This window comes from Macrotis lagotis, chromosome 2 (genome assembly GCF_037893015.1).
Source record: "Macrotis lagotis isolate mMagLag1 chromosome 2, bilby.v1.9.chrom.fasta, whole genome shotgun sequence".
Taxonomy (NCBI): Eukaryota; Metazoa; Chordata; class Mammalia; order Peramelemorphia; family Peramelidae; genus Macrotis; species Macrotis lagotis.
In genome coordinates this window covers 155,162,197-155,177,118 of record NC_133659.1, presented here as the reverse complement: position 1 = coordinate 155,177,118, position 14,922 = coordinate 155,162,197, and the positions used below count along the sequence as shown (strand labels likewise).

Sequence of the window (14,922 nt, the reverse complement as noted above, 5' to 3'; positions counted from 1 at the left end):
GAAGTATGCTGTGGAGTTACATGCCTCAGTACTGGCCAACTAAGTGTATTCCAGAGCTTGGTTAGAGATGATCTTGTCTAGTCATTTACTATTCAGCAACAGAAGGAGGACTAAGATGAAAGAATAACAAGAAGTACAGCAAACTACTCCAAATAGATCTTAAAAATGTGACCCTTTGAATCCTAATTAAGAAATCCAATTTTTAAAAAAAAACACAATTTATTATTTTTCCAGTCCACAATAACATTGGAAGATAAACAGAGAAGCATGTACATCCTAGGGAGGGAATCTAGCCAAGGAGGTACTTCACAGAGTACTTAAGTGTAAGGATAAGCTGTGTACCCAAGCAAGAGGAGTTCCAGATCCAGCACAGGGAGGCTTAAAATTGAGCATAATGCAGGTTCAGGGAGGTGCCATCTAGCAGTTCTGCTACTTACTACTCAGTTTCCAGGCACAGAACTCATGCCTGATGAACAGGAGACCTATGCCTAGGAGTGACATTCCAACTTTAGGAGGGTCTGATAAAACTTCCAACAGGGTGAGCCCCATAGGTCAGTTGCTTCGAGCCAAAAACCCTATTAGGAACTTGTACAAGTCCAAGCAGGGAAAAAATTAGGAGGGGATTAGGAAATGGGAAGCATCAAACTTTGTCCTGGATAAGACCATTTTGGGAGCACAAAACTTGCTGGTCCTCATTGTAAGCTATGCCTGAGATCTTGGAATAACTCAGCATTCAATATCCAAGAAAGCAACCAAAAATCTACTCCATCATTCTCACTAGAAGGAGGTAAAACCTAGTTCAACATAATAAAGTTTGAAGTCAGGTTGAAATAAGAAGCATACTACAAAAAAAAGTAATAATTCCACCATTAAAAGCTATTATCCACTTAACCCCATTGCCTTGAAAAATAAAAAAAATTAAAAAGCTATTATCAGAACAGGGATGCTCTAGATATCCATATCCATATCCATATCCATATCCATATCCATATATATATGTATATATATATATATATATATATATATCCCCCAAAGAAGATAAAAACTCCCAAACATTTATGATAAAAGTCTCAAAGAAAAATGGTGTTTGGGTATCAATTCAACTATAATTTTTTGAAGAAAATGAAGTTTTTTTAGTTTGCTTTTTAAGAATTAAAATGGTTTTATAAATAAAATAAAAACAAAAGAGAAAAAAACTTGGGAAAGCAATCAGAGCTATGGAAGAAAGAATTGGAAAGATAATTAATAGCTTGATTCAAGACATACTAAACCTTACCCAAGCAGCAATCTCCCTTAAAAATTAGAATTGACCAAATAGAAGCTAATAACTCCAGGAGTCAACTAAAAATATTAAAACAAAAAGACTGGAAAGAGAAAAAAACCCAAGGCATCTCTTAGCAAAAACGATCAACTTGAAAAACAGATAAAGGAGAAAAAAATTAAAAATCAATTGGTGTGTGACCTTGGGCAAGCCACTTAACCCCATTTCCTTGCAAAAACCTAAAAAAAATTAATTGGGCTATCTGAAAGCCATTACCAAGAAAAGAGCCTAGATATCAATTTTCAAGGAATATTTAAAAGAATCAGCCCAGATTTTTAGAAACAGAGGATAAAGTAGAAATAGAAATAATTCACCAGTTATCTTCTGAAAGAAATCCCAAAATAAAAACTCCCAGGAATATGATGGTCAAAATTTAGAGCTTGCAAGTAAAAGAAAAAATGCTTCAAGAAACCAGAAAGAATTCAGGTTCTTCATCATCATCATCAGTATTTCATATGATTTAATGGGAATAATTATAAAGGAGTGGAGAGCTTGGAATATGATATTCCAGAATGCAAAAAATATAAATCTATCACCAAGTATAACTTATACTGGAAAACTGAGTGTTCTTCTACAAGAGTATTTAACAAAATAGAGGACTTCCAAGCATTCCTAATGAAAAATCCAGAGCTGTGTTAAGAGAAACTTAAACACAAATGATTAATCATATGCCACTAATGAAGTTTTTTTGTCATTTGTCCTTGAAGAAGTTCATAACATCAGGGAGATGATGCCATAACAAATACATGAACTGGATTTAGTGAGGGGATGCTGTGCTGTCACCAGCCTCACTTTATCCTCCAGATCCTGTAGCCATATATGGATCAGGATGACTGGAGATGGTCCTAGATGTGAGGCAGTTAGGATTAAATCACCTGTCCAAGGTCACACAGCTAGTCTTAGTATCAAGTATCTGAGGCCAGATTCAAATTCTGGTTAACCTGACTGTAAGGCCAGTCTCTCTCTCTCTCTCTCTCTCTCTCTCTCTCTCTCTCTCTCTCTCTCTCTCTCTCTCTCTCTCTCTCTCTCTCTCTCTCTCTCTCCATTGCATCACCTAGCTGCCCCTCATAAAGGACTAAAACAAGGATAAAACCCTAGCTAGATCCATGAAGAATCAAAGAGGAGCTTAATTAGAGGCTTGAGGGTGGTTCTATTTTGTCTTGATCTTAAAAGAATGGAAAGAGAAAGGAAAAGGAATATACTAGGGAAGAAAAGACAGAGGAAATTTTGGGGAAAAATATCTTCCAAAATCAGGTATACAAGCAGAAATCTATTCAAACAATGAGGTAAGAGTTAAGGGAATGGCTGACAATTTGAAGCTCATGTTCATCTGAACTGATCAAAAGAAAGAAAAATGTACACAGTTAAGATCAGAGAAATAGGAGGCAAAAAAGAGAAGAGAGAAAGAAAATTAGAGAAGGAGTAGATTAAGGGTGGGAGTTAGTTTTGTTTTGTTTTTTTTGCAAGGCAAATGGGGTTAAGTGCCTTGCCCAAGGCCACACAGCTAGGTAATTATTGTGTCTGAGACCGGATTTGAACCCAGGTACTCCTGACTCCAAGACCAGTGCTTTATCCACCTAGCCGCCCCAAGGGGGAGCTAATTTTAAGCAAAACAAACTTTAAATAAGGATGTACATTAAATATTTACAGATATTTTTTACAATAACAAAGAATTGGAAATGAAGAGAATGCCCACCAGTTGGGGAATGTCTGAAAAAGTTACTTTATATAACTGTGATGGAATACTATTACGCTGTTTCAGAAAAACTTGGAAAACCCTGTATGAACTGATACAGAATGAAGTGAATGGAATCAGAGCAATTTATCCAATAACATCAATAATGTAAAGACAAACAACTGTGAAAAGCTTCAGATCTTTGATCAATGTAATAGCCAATTATAATTCCAGAAGCCTAATGATGAAATATGCTACCATTTGCTGATAGAGAGGTGAAGGACTCAGTGCAGTGTGAGACTTAAAAATACATTGGGGGGGAGGGGGCAACATTGTTAAAGCAGAAATTTGTTTTGCTTGACTATTTTTTTTAAAATAGGAATTTTATTTTTCTTTCTTTTTCAGTTGCAAAGGAGGTTAGGAGGGAAAAACTATATTTTTGCTGATTGAAAAAAAAAACTGGACAGCATTTTAGAGATTACCTAGTCCAGTGTTCTTATTTTTAGATTCCTAGGTAAAGAGAAACTTATGTTGTCACTTAAAATATGACCTACTTTTAAAGTGCAGAAATGATGTGATATGATTATATTGTTGTTTTATTGCCTTTTAAGAAAACAAGTTTTGTCAAAGCATCTTTGGTAAAGAAAATAGAAGTGGTCATTTTAGACTAATAGACATTTTTCTTCTCTATAATCTTAGATGATGATATAATAAAACAAAATGTATTTATGTTTCAAAAAATGTTTAGCACTGATGATAAATAGGTTTGTTGAAATTTCTCAAGAAACTAGAGGCACTGATAAAATAATGATGATCCTCCCTCAACCTGCCATACTGGTATTCTTTTTTTTTTTTGGTAAGGCAATGGGATTAAGTGACTTGCCCAAGGTCACACAGCTAGGTAATTATTAAGTGTCTGAGGGCACATTTGAACTCAGGACCTCCTGACTCCAGGGCCAGTGTTCTATTCATTGCACACCAAGCTGCCCCCATATTGGTATTATTAAAGCAGAAAACTGATCATGTGTCTCCCCCTGTTCAGTAATTTTCATTGACTTCCAGGACAAAATCTGAACTCCTCCAGCTTGATATTCACTATCAGATCTATCTTGCAGGTTGATAAGGGTTGCAAATTAATTGCCCTATTTTCTGTTTCCTGGTACTCTCTACTTTGCTTCTTCCAAGCTATGAGTATGGATGTCTCCCCAGTCTAGAGTTCTCTTCCCCTTTTCTCACTTTCCTACCCCTTGCTATTCTTAGCTGTCTTCAAAGTTCAACTCAAGTCCTTCCTTCTTCAAAAGATCTTTTCTGGTACCTTCAATTGTTAGTGCCCCACACTCAATCATGTAATATTTATTTTGCAGTTTATCTAGTTTTACTTAACTATGACCATATTCTATCCTCTCAATAACTGCAAAGTACCTTAAAAGTAAGAAATAAATTACTTTTAGATTTGTGTGCCCAGTACCCACATAGCAAGTACTTAATAAATGCTTGTTGATTGGTAGGCTACATTTTTTTATATACATTTTTTTGTTTTGATTTTCCTGCAGTGTAAGTTGTTAAAGTTTTATTAAATTCTATAGTTTCCTAATGATATAGAAGATTAAAGAGTGCAACTTTTTTATCATTAAATCCACAAAGAAGACAAAGGTTATTCAAATTAAACACTTTCATTTTGATTATTAATGACTTAAACAAAAAAAGTGGCTTGCTCACATGACGGGCTCAGTTAAGATTTTTTTTCTCTTAAGATAGTTTTCTCTTTTGTTTTCTATACCACACTTGTTCCCAGGTATCATCTTTCCACTATAATTGACATTTCTTGTTACAAGGTAAGATACTGAAGCCAAAATAAGTGACAAAATAATGTATCTCATAATAAATATAACATTCTGTTCCTACAGACCCTCACATTTTTACCCAGAGAGTGGAGAATATTTCTATCATCTGTTCTCAACAGTAAAAATTAGTTATTGCTAATCACAGTCCAATTGCCTATTATGGTCATTATGTAATTTTTAAAATAATCACTTAATTATTGGTATAGTAATTTATATTATTGTAAACTCTGGGAAAATTTTTCTGGATTCTGATATTTCACTGAATCAATTTATACAAATCTTCACAAGCTTCTCTGAATTTTTCATTTTTGTCATCCATCACTGTGCCATTATAGTCCATTACATTTATGAGTCACAGTTTGTTCAGCACTTTCCAAATAGATTAGTATCCTCTTTTTAAAATATTAATTAATACTGAGTGATCCCTTTTGTTTTTTAATCACAGTAATTGTCATTTATATCTCTCCACCCCATCCTGCTATGAATTTTCCTTGGTAACAACACACTAAAAAGTCAACCAACATATTAATACAACATCTGACTGTGAATAAAATATTCTGCACTGATAGTACACCACCTCTCCAAGGAAAATGAAAGTTACCCTTCTTCATCTCTTTTCTGGGTCATAAATTGGTCATTTTAATTGCACAATGTTCAGCTTTATTTTAATGCTTTTTAAACTTCCATTTTTGTAATCAATGTTTATATTGTTTTTCTGGTGGTCCTGTATTTTTCATTCAGTAACATAATTCATATAAGTTTTCTCATGTTTCCCTGAATTCTTCTATTTCTTTGAGCATTATAATATTTGATTAAATTCACATACTGCAACTTGCCCTGACTAATAGACATCCACTTTGCTTCCTGCTTCTTGCTACTACAAAAAGTGGACAGGGGCAGCTAGGTGGCACAGTGGATAGAGCACTGGCTCTGGAGTCAGGAAAGCCTGAGGTCAAATCTGGTCTCAGACACTTAATAGTTGCCTGGCTATGTGACCTTGGCAATTCACTTAACGCCATTGCCTTAAAAAAAATTAACATCTTTTTGACAAAAAGTGGACAAACTTTCAGCCAATATTTATTGAATGAATAAATAGAGATACTGCTTTCTTAATTTCTTTGTCTTAAGATATATTGACCTCTGCCCAAAACCTTTTTTAATTTTATTATAGTAAAGATTATTTTATTATATTAAAATGTCTTGATTTTATTATGGTAAGATGTCTTGATTTTCTGCTTGAGAGTAGACAGCTATTCCAATGAGGGGAAAAAATAATTGAGGCAGTCAATAGCTCAGTGGGTAGAGTACTGGATCTGGAGTCAGGAAGACCTGAGCTTAAATCCAATCTCTGATACTTACTAGCTATGTGACCTTAGGCAAGACACCTAACCCCATTTACCAAATAACAAACCACTTTGTCAAACAAATCTTTGCCAAGAATATCCCAAATGAGGTCAAAAAGAGTTGGACATAACTGAACAACAGTGGAAAGAGCACAGTGTCTGGGAGTCAGGAAGAACTAAGTTCAAATGTAGACTCAGACACTTAATGATTGTATGACTCTGGGTAAGTCATTTAGCCTTGGTTTGCCTTAGTTTCCTCATCTTGTAATTGAAATAACACCTACCTTATAGAGAGGATCAAATGAAATATTTTCAAAGTGCTTAAGACTAGTGACTGGCACATAGTGGGTAACTGCTGTTCAGTCATTTTTCAATCATTTCATGACCCCATTTGAACTTTTCATGACACAGATGTAGAGTGGTTTTGCCATTTGCTTCTCCAGCTCATTTTGCAGATGAGAAAACTAAGGCAAACCAGAATAATTGACTTGTCCAGAGTCATACAGGTTGTGTGACTGAGGCCCAATTTGAATCAGGGAGATAAGTCTTCCTGACTCCAGACCCAGCATTCTGTCAACTGTGCCACCTAACTTAATAAATAATAAAATAAAATAATAAATAAACAAAAATTAAAAAAACTTATTCCCTCCCTTCCCTCCTCTTGTCTAATAAATGACTCTGTTCAAAAACATTGGTTATGAAGATCATTAACAATTCTGGCCTTTTTTTCCTACTGTAGCCCCTTTGGTTTTTCATTCTGTCACCAAAGCTGTCACCAACTCTCATACTCCTTTTGCATCCTCTCCATGGAGCATCAATATGTACAGTCCTAGAAACATTTGCTCCCCTTAAAAAAATTTTTTTAGAATCTCTGTGTGGTTGTTCAGAGAAATATGGGCTTAATATTAGATTGAACTCTTCTTCTGGATCAGCTGTGTAAGAGGCTCAACAATTGCAAGGGAGTGGATTTAATCATTTTAAAATCTATTATTCCTCCCCTCAATAGTCTTTTTGCAAGTGGAGAGAAAATGTGTCTGTGTGTGTGTGTGTGTGTGTGTGTGTGTGTGTGTGTGTGTGTGTTTTAATAAAGCCTACCTTTAATCAAAAAGAAAAGCTCAGCAAAAGGACTGAAAGAGAAGGCATGTCATTTTGAAATGAGTAGGGCAGTTAATTCAAAGGAAATTATTAGCATATTTCAAGAGCAACATTATTAGGAGTGGTTGGAGAATGAAAATGTCTGAGTATCAAATGTTGCATGTTAAACAAAGAAGGAGATCAATCATTTCTGAGTACAATCTGGGTTGAAACTCAGAAATACAATCAGCAAGAGTTTTCCCTCCTTGTTTTTTGTTTTTTGTTTTTTGTTATTAATTCAACTGACCTGCTTGCACAAGAACCAGGTGCAACTTCCTCACACTGAACAGAGGAGACCTTGTACATAAACCGCCAACTCTTAATTAACTGGGGCAATTGGTCAGACATCACCTAGTCTAACCTACTCATTTTGAAGATGAAGAGACTGAGTTTCAAAGGAGTCATGTATCAGAGGAGTGGAGTGGGGCATGATCAGGAAATCCCAGAATCAATTTGAACATATCCTTTTCCTTGAACAGTATGGATATAAACCTTACCTACAGAACACAAACAAATTGCCTTTTGAGCAATTCCAAGTTTGGGAGTTCCCAAACATTAGTATAAATGATACTGATAATACATTCTATTTAGGTATGGGACACAAATACCCAGAAAGTATTCACCTCAAAGAAAATGTAAAGAATGCAGAGGATGCAAAGGACTTATAGGACAGGATACAGAAGTGATTAGAAATGAATGAATGAAAAATCATTTATTAAGTGCTTAGTATGTATAAAGCAGACAGATAGGTAATGCAGTAGATGGAGTGCAAGATCTGGAGTTAGGAGTTTGAATCCTGCCTTAGACACTAGCTAAATGATGCTGGGCAAATTATTTAACCCTGTTTGACTCAGTCTCCTCATATGAAAAATGAACTGAAGAAAAAAATGGCAAACTACCCTAGTAGCTTTGCAAATAAAATTCCAAAAAGTGGTCATGATTGAAAAGTTGGGCATGATTGAAAATGAATAAACAATAGCAACAATAACAAATATGTAAGCACTATGCTAAGTGCTATGCATATAAATAAAAAAAACAGATTGTCCCTGCTCTTAAGGAGTTTACATTCTAATAGGGGACAACACATATAAGAGGTTTCAGTGATGTGTATGTGATAAAATGACAACATGGTCTTTAAGGTACAACAGATAATAATACAGCCTTTTTTATTGTTTTCCTCTGATAAAAGGATGACTATTTCAATTTTAAATCAATTGACAATACCAAGGACTTTGACCCATTTTTCCCCCCTTAACTGAGAGAAGTCACACTTGAAGAAGCAGTTGACATTTGGCACCTCCACAAGGGTTGCTTCTCCAGATAATAATGGTTTTGGAAGCTGGACATGAAATATGACCAGAGATCTCAGAGGTAGTATTACTCCTTAGGGCTTTTCTGTTAATTCTTAGCAATAGAGCAGAGGCTGGTTTGTAAGAGGAGGATTTTTAAGAGTTAGACTGACTGAAACTGCCCAGGAAATCTTTCTATGCTTAAATGGTTAGATTCTGGGATCCTGTTGCTTAGGAAATCAATAAAACAAATCTTCTGTCAAGACTTGAACTGGCTACTTTGCAGAGAGGAAAACTATGTGTTCCTAGCTCAGGAAGAGAAGAATCATCTGCTAGATCCTACATCTCTCTTCCAGAGCTAGAAAGAAATACAGTTTTCAGGGTCTTTAACAATTTAAGCTTTTCCTCAAGGTAGTTAATCTAAGTTTTTCTAGGAAGATTGTTACTTTAAAATTTTCCTTTGCTACACAGGAGATTTGGGTGCAAGAGAATCATTTATGATACATATGAGTAAACCTATACATACCTATTATTGCTGTGTACTTTGATACAGGAAATCTGTCACTTCACCCCAGCTACTGAATGTTTTGGAGTGGAAAAGTCCATTCTTAAGTTTCTAGTTATTATGATTGAGCATATACAACTTCCATGTGTTTCTGCTCTAATGTGACCCTAACCAGTTTTTAGGGGAGAGAGACTATCCTAGCATAGACTTCCCTCTCCCTAGGATCAAACTCATTCTGTTATATGCTAATTTGTCTTCTAAATGGAGAGTTACCTGTCAGTTGGAAAGACTGATGGTTTCTCTGAAAAAAGTTTGTTCTACTTCACCCTAATATTCTAGTTATCTCATATTCTTCCACAATCATTGATAACAGTAAGGACTGATCTATTTTGCTAAACAAGGTTTATTGTTCAGTCATTTCAGTATTGCCTGATTTTTTTTTTTGTGATCTCCATTTAGGATTATCTTGGTAGTTTACTATTTCCTTTTCCAGCTCTTTTTTACAGATGAGGAATTGAGGCAAACAGGGTTAAATGATTTGCCCAGGCTTACATAGCTACTAAGTGTTTAAGGCTGGATTTTAACTTATAAGCCTTCCTGATTCCAAGCTCCATCCACTACATCTCCTAGATGCCCCTAAACAAGGGATTATGTCCAGTCTCTATAGGAAGAAGGATATACTCAAATTGCCTGATGAACCACTGATCGTACAGCTTGTCCAGGGTCAGTCATACAAACTGTAAGTAAGAGAGTTGGAATTCAAATCCAGGTCTGTAGACTATAACCAGGGTCAGTCATACAAATTGTAAGTAAGAAAGTTGAGATTCAAATTCAAGTCTGTTGACTATAAATGCAAAGTTCTTGATTACAAATAATACCCAATCCTCATTTTAGTAAGTATTGTCTATTTCCTCCTCTTGGTTCCATCATATTCCATACCCCTATTGATAAAAATAAAATGGAGAACTATTCACAAATATCATAATTATCTGATATGAATTTCATGATCTCACTTTTTCTTCATTTTCTTCTGTCTACCTTATAAGATTTTGCAGTGAAATACCCAATATCATAGGCAGCAGTAGTAGAAGAAAAAGAAGCCTGGTCCCTGCATCATAAGGCCCTGGCTGATCAAAACTGGTTTTTCTTTTTCATTTGGAAACAACTGCTAGGATAGTTTAGGAGGTGTTTAAAAAAAGCTATTACTTAAAAATTCAGCTCAGTTTTACTTAACACCCTGGAAAAACCACTGCCAAAGGTTTACCCACAGCTCAAAGCAGGGCACAAGACCAAGCATTTTATGGGCACTTCTTTATGATGTTCCTGTTAGGTTAAGTTGAGGCAGGGCAAAGAAAAAAGGTTTTCATACAGTGGTCAATATGGTTGTTATTGTTTCTGTTGTGGTATACCCTTCATTCTTAAAAAAGACTGTGACATCAGGGAAATGATTCCAAGGCATGCAAGTGAACTGGTTTTAAATGAGGGAGGGCTGTGCAGAGTTACTAACCTCACCTTCTCCTGTGGAGCCATCTGGGTTTAATGGCCAGATATGTAGCAAACAATTCCACCAAGTCTCAGAAAACTCAACGGGTTATAACAAGATACTAAGGTGACTATTGTCATGAATTGAATTCCTATATAGTTGGGTTCATGTCCCATGGCCACATAATCCTAGCACACCATCAGGCAAATGTGTACTGTAACTTCTGGCTTTGACCCATTGACCCAAACCATTGAGCCTAGAGAAAGTGGATACAAAACAGGGAGAATTAGAAAATGAGAATTTCTACTCTGAGATGATGGACTCTCTTTTTCTCCTCCAGGTTAGGAGTCCATGGAGGGAAAAGACTTTCTACTCAGAGATAAGATGGGAGGGGAAGGTGAGGACACTTTTTTTTTAGGTTTTTGCAAGGCAAATGGGGTTAAGTGGCTTGACCAAGGCCACACAGCTAGGTAATTATTAAGTGTCTGAGACCGGATTTGGTGAGGACACTTAAGAAATCTCCCCAGTTTACTCTCTTTCCCAACCTTCTCATCACTCCCAAATTCCCTGACCCCTGGATTGAAATTCTACTGTGTGGTTCAGCAACTAGATTTGTCTGTAGCACAGAGAGATTTTTTTTTTTTAGGTTTTTGCAAGGCAAATGGGGTTAAGTGGCTTGCCCAAGGCCACACAGCTATGTAATTCAGAGAGATTTTCAAGGAAATTAATGTAATTTGGGAGAATTAAATTTGCATAATGGCTAATATTTCATAGCACTTTTAAGATTTACAAAGTACTTTTACACGTTATTTTATTTCATATTTACACCCACCAAGGAGATTTTATTGTCATCATCATTTTACAAATAGAGAAACTAAGATTAACAAGTAGAATGATTTGATCATGTCACATAATTAATAAGTATCTGAGAATCTGAATTTCTCTAAAACTGGCTTAATTGAGGGGGAGTTTAGTGAAAGGGATTGGGTATAAATAGGACTTCCTCATAGCACTGAAGTTATGGAAGACTATTTTTCATGCATCTTCCTTTTCTCTTAGAGCTGAGAACATGAATACATATGTATCAGTTGTAAACACGTATCCTATAACCTTGATTCTATTTTGCACCTAGCACAGGAAGGTTTAGCCTTTTTTGAGTGTATCATGTACTACTTTGTCAGTCTGGTGAAGCTTATGAACATCTCAGAATAATGTTTTTAAATAAGTGAAGGAAATGTTCAATTTTGATTATAGATTAGTGGGGAAAAAAGTTGTATTTTTTTTCTCATGCAAGTTCACAGATTACATAAAATCTATTCAGGAACCTTCTGGAGAGCTATGGATCTCAATTCCTGCCCTAAAATGTTTCCATTTCTCTCAAGAGATGTCAAGAAATATGCTGAACACTGTAGCAAGTTCTTAATAAGTGCTTTTTGGTTGATTGATGATAGATTGATTGACTGAAAAACAATTTCTAAGGAAGTCAATTTTAATTCACTTACAGATACACCATAAATCAGTTGGAGGAAGCTAGAAGAAACCTTAGGGGTCATTTAATCCAAAGCCTTGATTTTATAGATAGGTAAGCAGAGAAGTTTCATACTTTTTACTTGGATCAATAGCTTGTAGGAAATAGACAAACAGACAAAGAGAAAAGACAAAAAGAGACAGAGAGACATACTTAAGTGTATGAGAGGATGAGAAAGAGGAAAAGAGAAAAGAGAGGGATGGGAAAGAGAGAGGAGAGAGAGAGAAACATACAGAAAGACAGGGAGGAGGAGAAGAAAGAAGGAGGAGGAGGAGGAGAAAGATGGAGAAAGAAGGAGAAGGAAGGAAGGAGGAGAAAGAAGGAGAAAAAAAGTTGTGTAGCAAAATCAGACTTATATTTATTTTGTAAGTCTAAAAAGATTAGGCATTACTATCCAATAAAATTTTTCTTGGGAATAAGCATTAGAATAACAGATAAATGTTTTACTTCCTATTGTAGTGTCAGAGGCGATAAAGTCAAATTCTACTTGAAATTTTCTTCTTAAACTCAGTGATCACCAGATTATTCTATCTGCTCCATCATTTCTTAAAGATGAAGCTAAATCTTCTCAGCTATGAGTCAGTGAGTATGAAGCAACCACCTACCACTTAGTGTTTTCAAGGAACCAGGCCAATCCTTGTTGCTGAGTCCCTGTTTATAGGTTGTGGTTTTAACCCAAGAAAAATATGCCCCCTACCTTTACAGATTCAAAAGTAACATGTCACCATGAATTTAAGAAAATGAAATCATAGCCTACAGCAAAATGGACTGAATGGTCACCACAGTGTTCACAAAATACTAACCCTTCTTCCAGGTTTCTTAAGCACAAACTTCAAAAATTTGATGTTTCTTCATGCCATGATATTAGATTTCTGAAACAGAGAGAAAGTCATGAGGATAAAGCTTGTATCTTTCTCATTTTCACAGTAGCAGAATGAATATCACTTATTCCATTTTTTAAAAAATGTGTTGGAAGGAAGAAGTTTCTTGCCATCATGAAAAGCTCTGGTGTATGTTTTGGGATCTTAAAACACCTCTATGACAACCATGACCATTCAGCAAAAGGTTGTTGTTTTTTTTTAAGTCAGAACAAAAACAAATTTAAGACCTGCTATCTTAAGATAATATGATTCCAGAAAACACTTATAAAGTACCATCAATCCTATTTATTGTTTTTTGTTTTTTAATTTTTTCAGACCTATGAATTCCTTAGTGTGAGAAAATTGTGATATGAAAACCACTTTCACTGATAGAGATGAATTATTGATAATTAGAGAGAGTTGCCTTCTACCCTTGAGAGGTTATGGGGTTTTCACATGGTCTCACAGCCAGGAGGTTTTAGAGGCAAAACTTGAATTCATATCTTCTTCAGTGATGATTCATATCACTGTCCAATTTCACTCTTTCTTCCATTGTCTTTTATATGATCTCTAAAGGTTTATAAGATTGGCTGCATGTCAAGAGTCCCAAATGTGAATTCATATTCAGAAGCCTGGGTTTGAGTCCTACAACCGCCACTTACTAGTCACTTGACCTAGGACAAGTGACTGTCCTCTTAAATTGAATTAAGTTAATTTCTTCATCTGTAAAATGGGAATAATAATACTTGCATGATTTAAATCACATGACTGTTTATAGCATCAAATGAGTTCATGGTTATAAAATGTTTTGTAAACCTTGGGGAAGTATATAACTAAAAGCTATTATTAATGTTCTGTGTCTCTCTGACTTTAGGTTAGAAGGGTCCATAGAAGCATAGTATTTTCTTGGCCAGTCTATGAAATATTCTGGCTAAGATTCTATGTTTAATATCTTAAGCAAAGCTTACGATTTCATTTTAAATAAATATTGCTTTGCCTTTACCAACTTATATTTCTTCTTATTTTCAATCAGAAGCAATTAAAATCTCTTTGAGAAATACAGTTCTTTAGTAGAGGGACCCACATGTGCTAGGAATTATAATGTTGCTACTTGGTTTTCTTGGCTAGCATGGCCATTCATGAGTTGTTAGAATCTGGAATTCTACAGTGCTTGTTGCCTATAGCAATTAATTAATCTTATAAGAAACAAATTCCAAACAACTCCCAGAAATGGAAGATGATAATTAATAATAATAACTATCACTTATTAGGTATTTGGCCACAAATACTTTCTTACAACAATACTGTCAGTAACTAGGGTAATAATAATAATAATAATAATAACTACTGTTTTACAATGTTTCAAGGTTTGTGAAATATTCTACAAATATCATTTTTGTCCTCAAAACAACCTTGAGCGATGAGTACTACTATTATTACGTTGTCATTCATTTGTGTTCAACTTTTTAACCTCTGTCTGCCTTAGTTTCCTTATCTGTGAATTGAGAATAATAATAGCACCTCCAGAATTGTTATAAGGGCAAAATGAGATATTTGTAAAGGCATTTTGCAAATCGTAAATTGTTATATAGAAAAACAGGATAGAAAAGGATCTATATGCATAAGGATATTTGTAGCATCTCTTTTCTGGTGGCAAGGAGTTGGAAGTTGAGGGAATAATCCTCAGGAGTGGATGAACAAGTTGTATTATATGATTGTGTTGGACTGCTACTCTCATAGGAAATGATAAACAGGATACTCTCAGAAAAACTGGACTTACAAAAGCAGATGCAATGGGAAATGTACTGTCGACAAAGTATCAGAAATATTGTAGGATGATCAACTGTTAATGACTTAGTTTTTCTCAGCAGTGCTGTGACCCAAGACAACTCTGAAGGACTTATAATAAAGAATACTTTCCAATCATCCCTCCAAAAAGT

General features: G+C 35.2%; 1 protein-coding gene across 1 annotated transcript in view; it reads right to left on the bottom strand.

Annotated features, from left to right (window-relative positions):
• The window catches only part of GALNT2 (polypeptide N-acetylgalactosaminyltransferase 2), a 392,856-nt gene that overhangs the window by 298,359 nt on the left and 79,575 nt on the right, over positions 1-14,922 (bottom strand). The window lies entirely within an intron of this gene.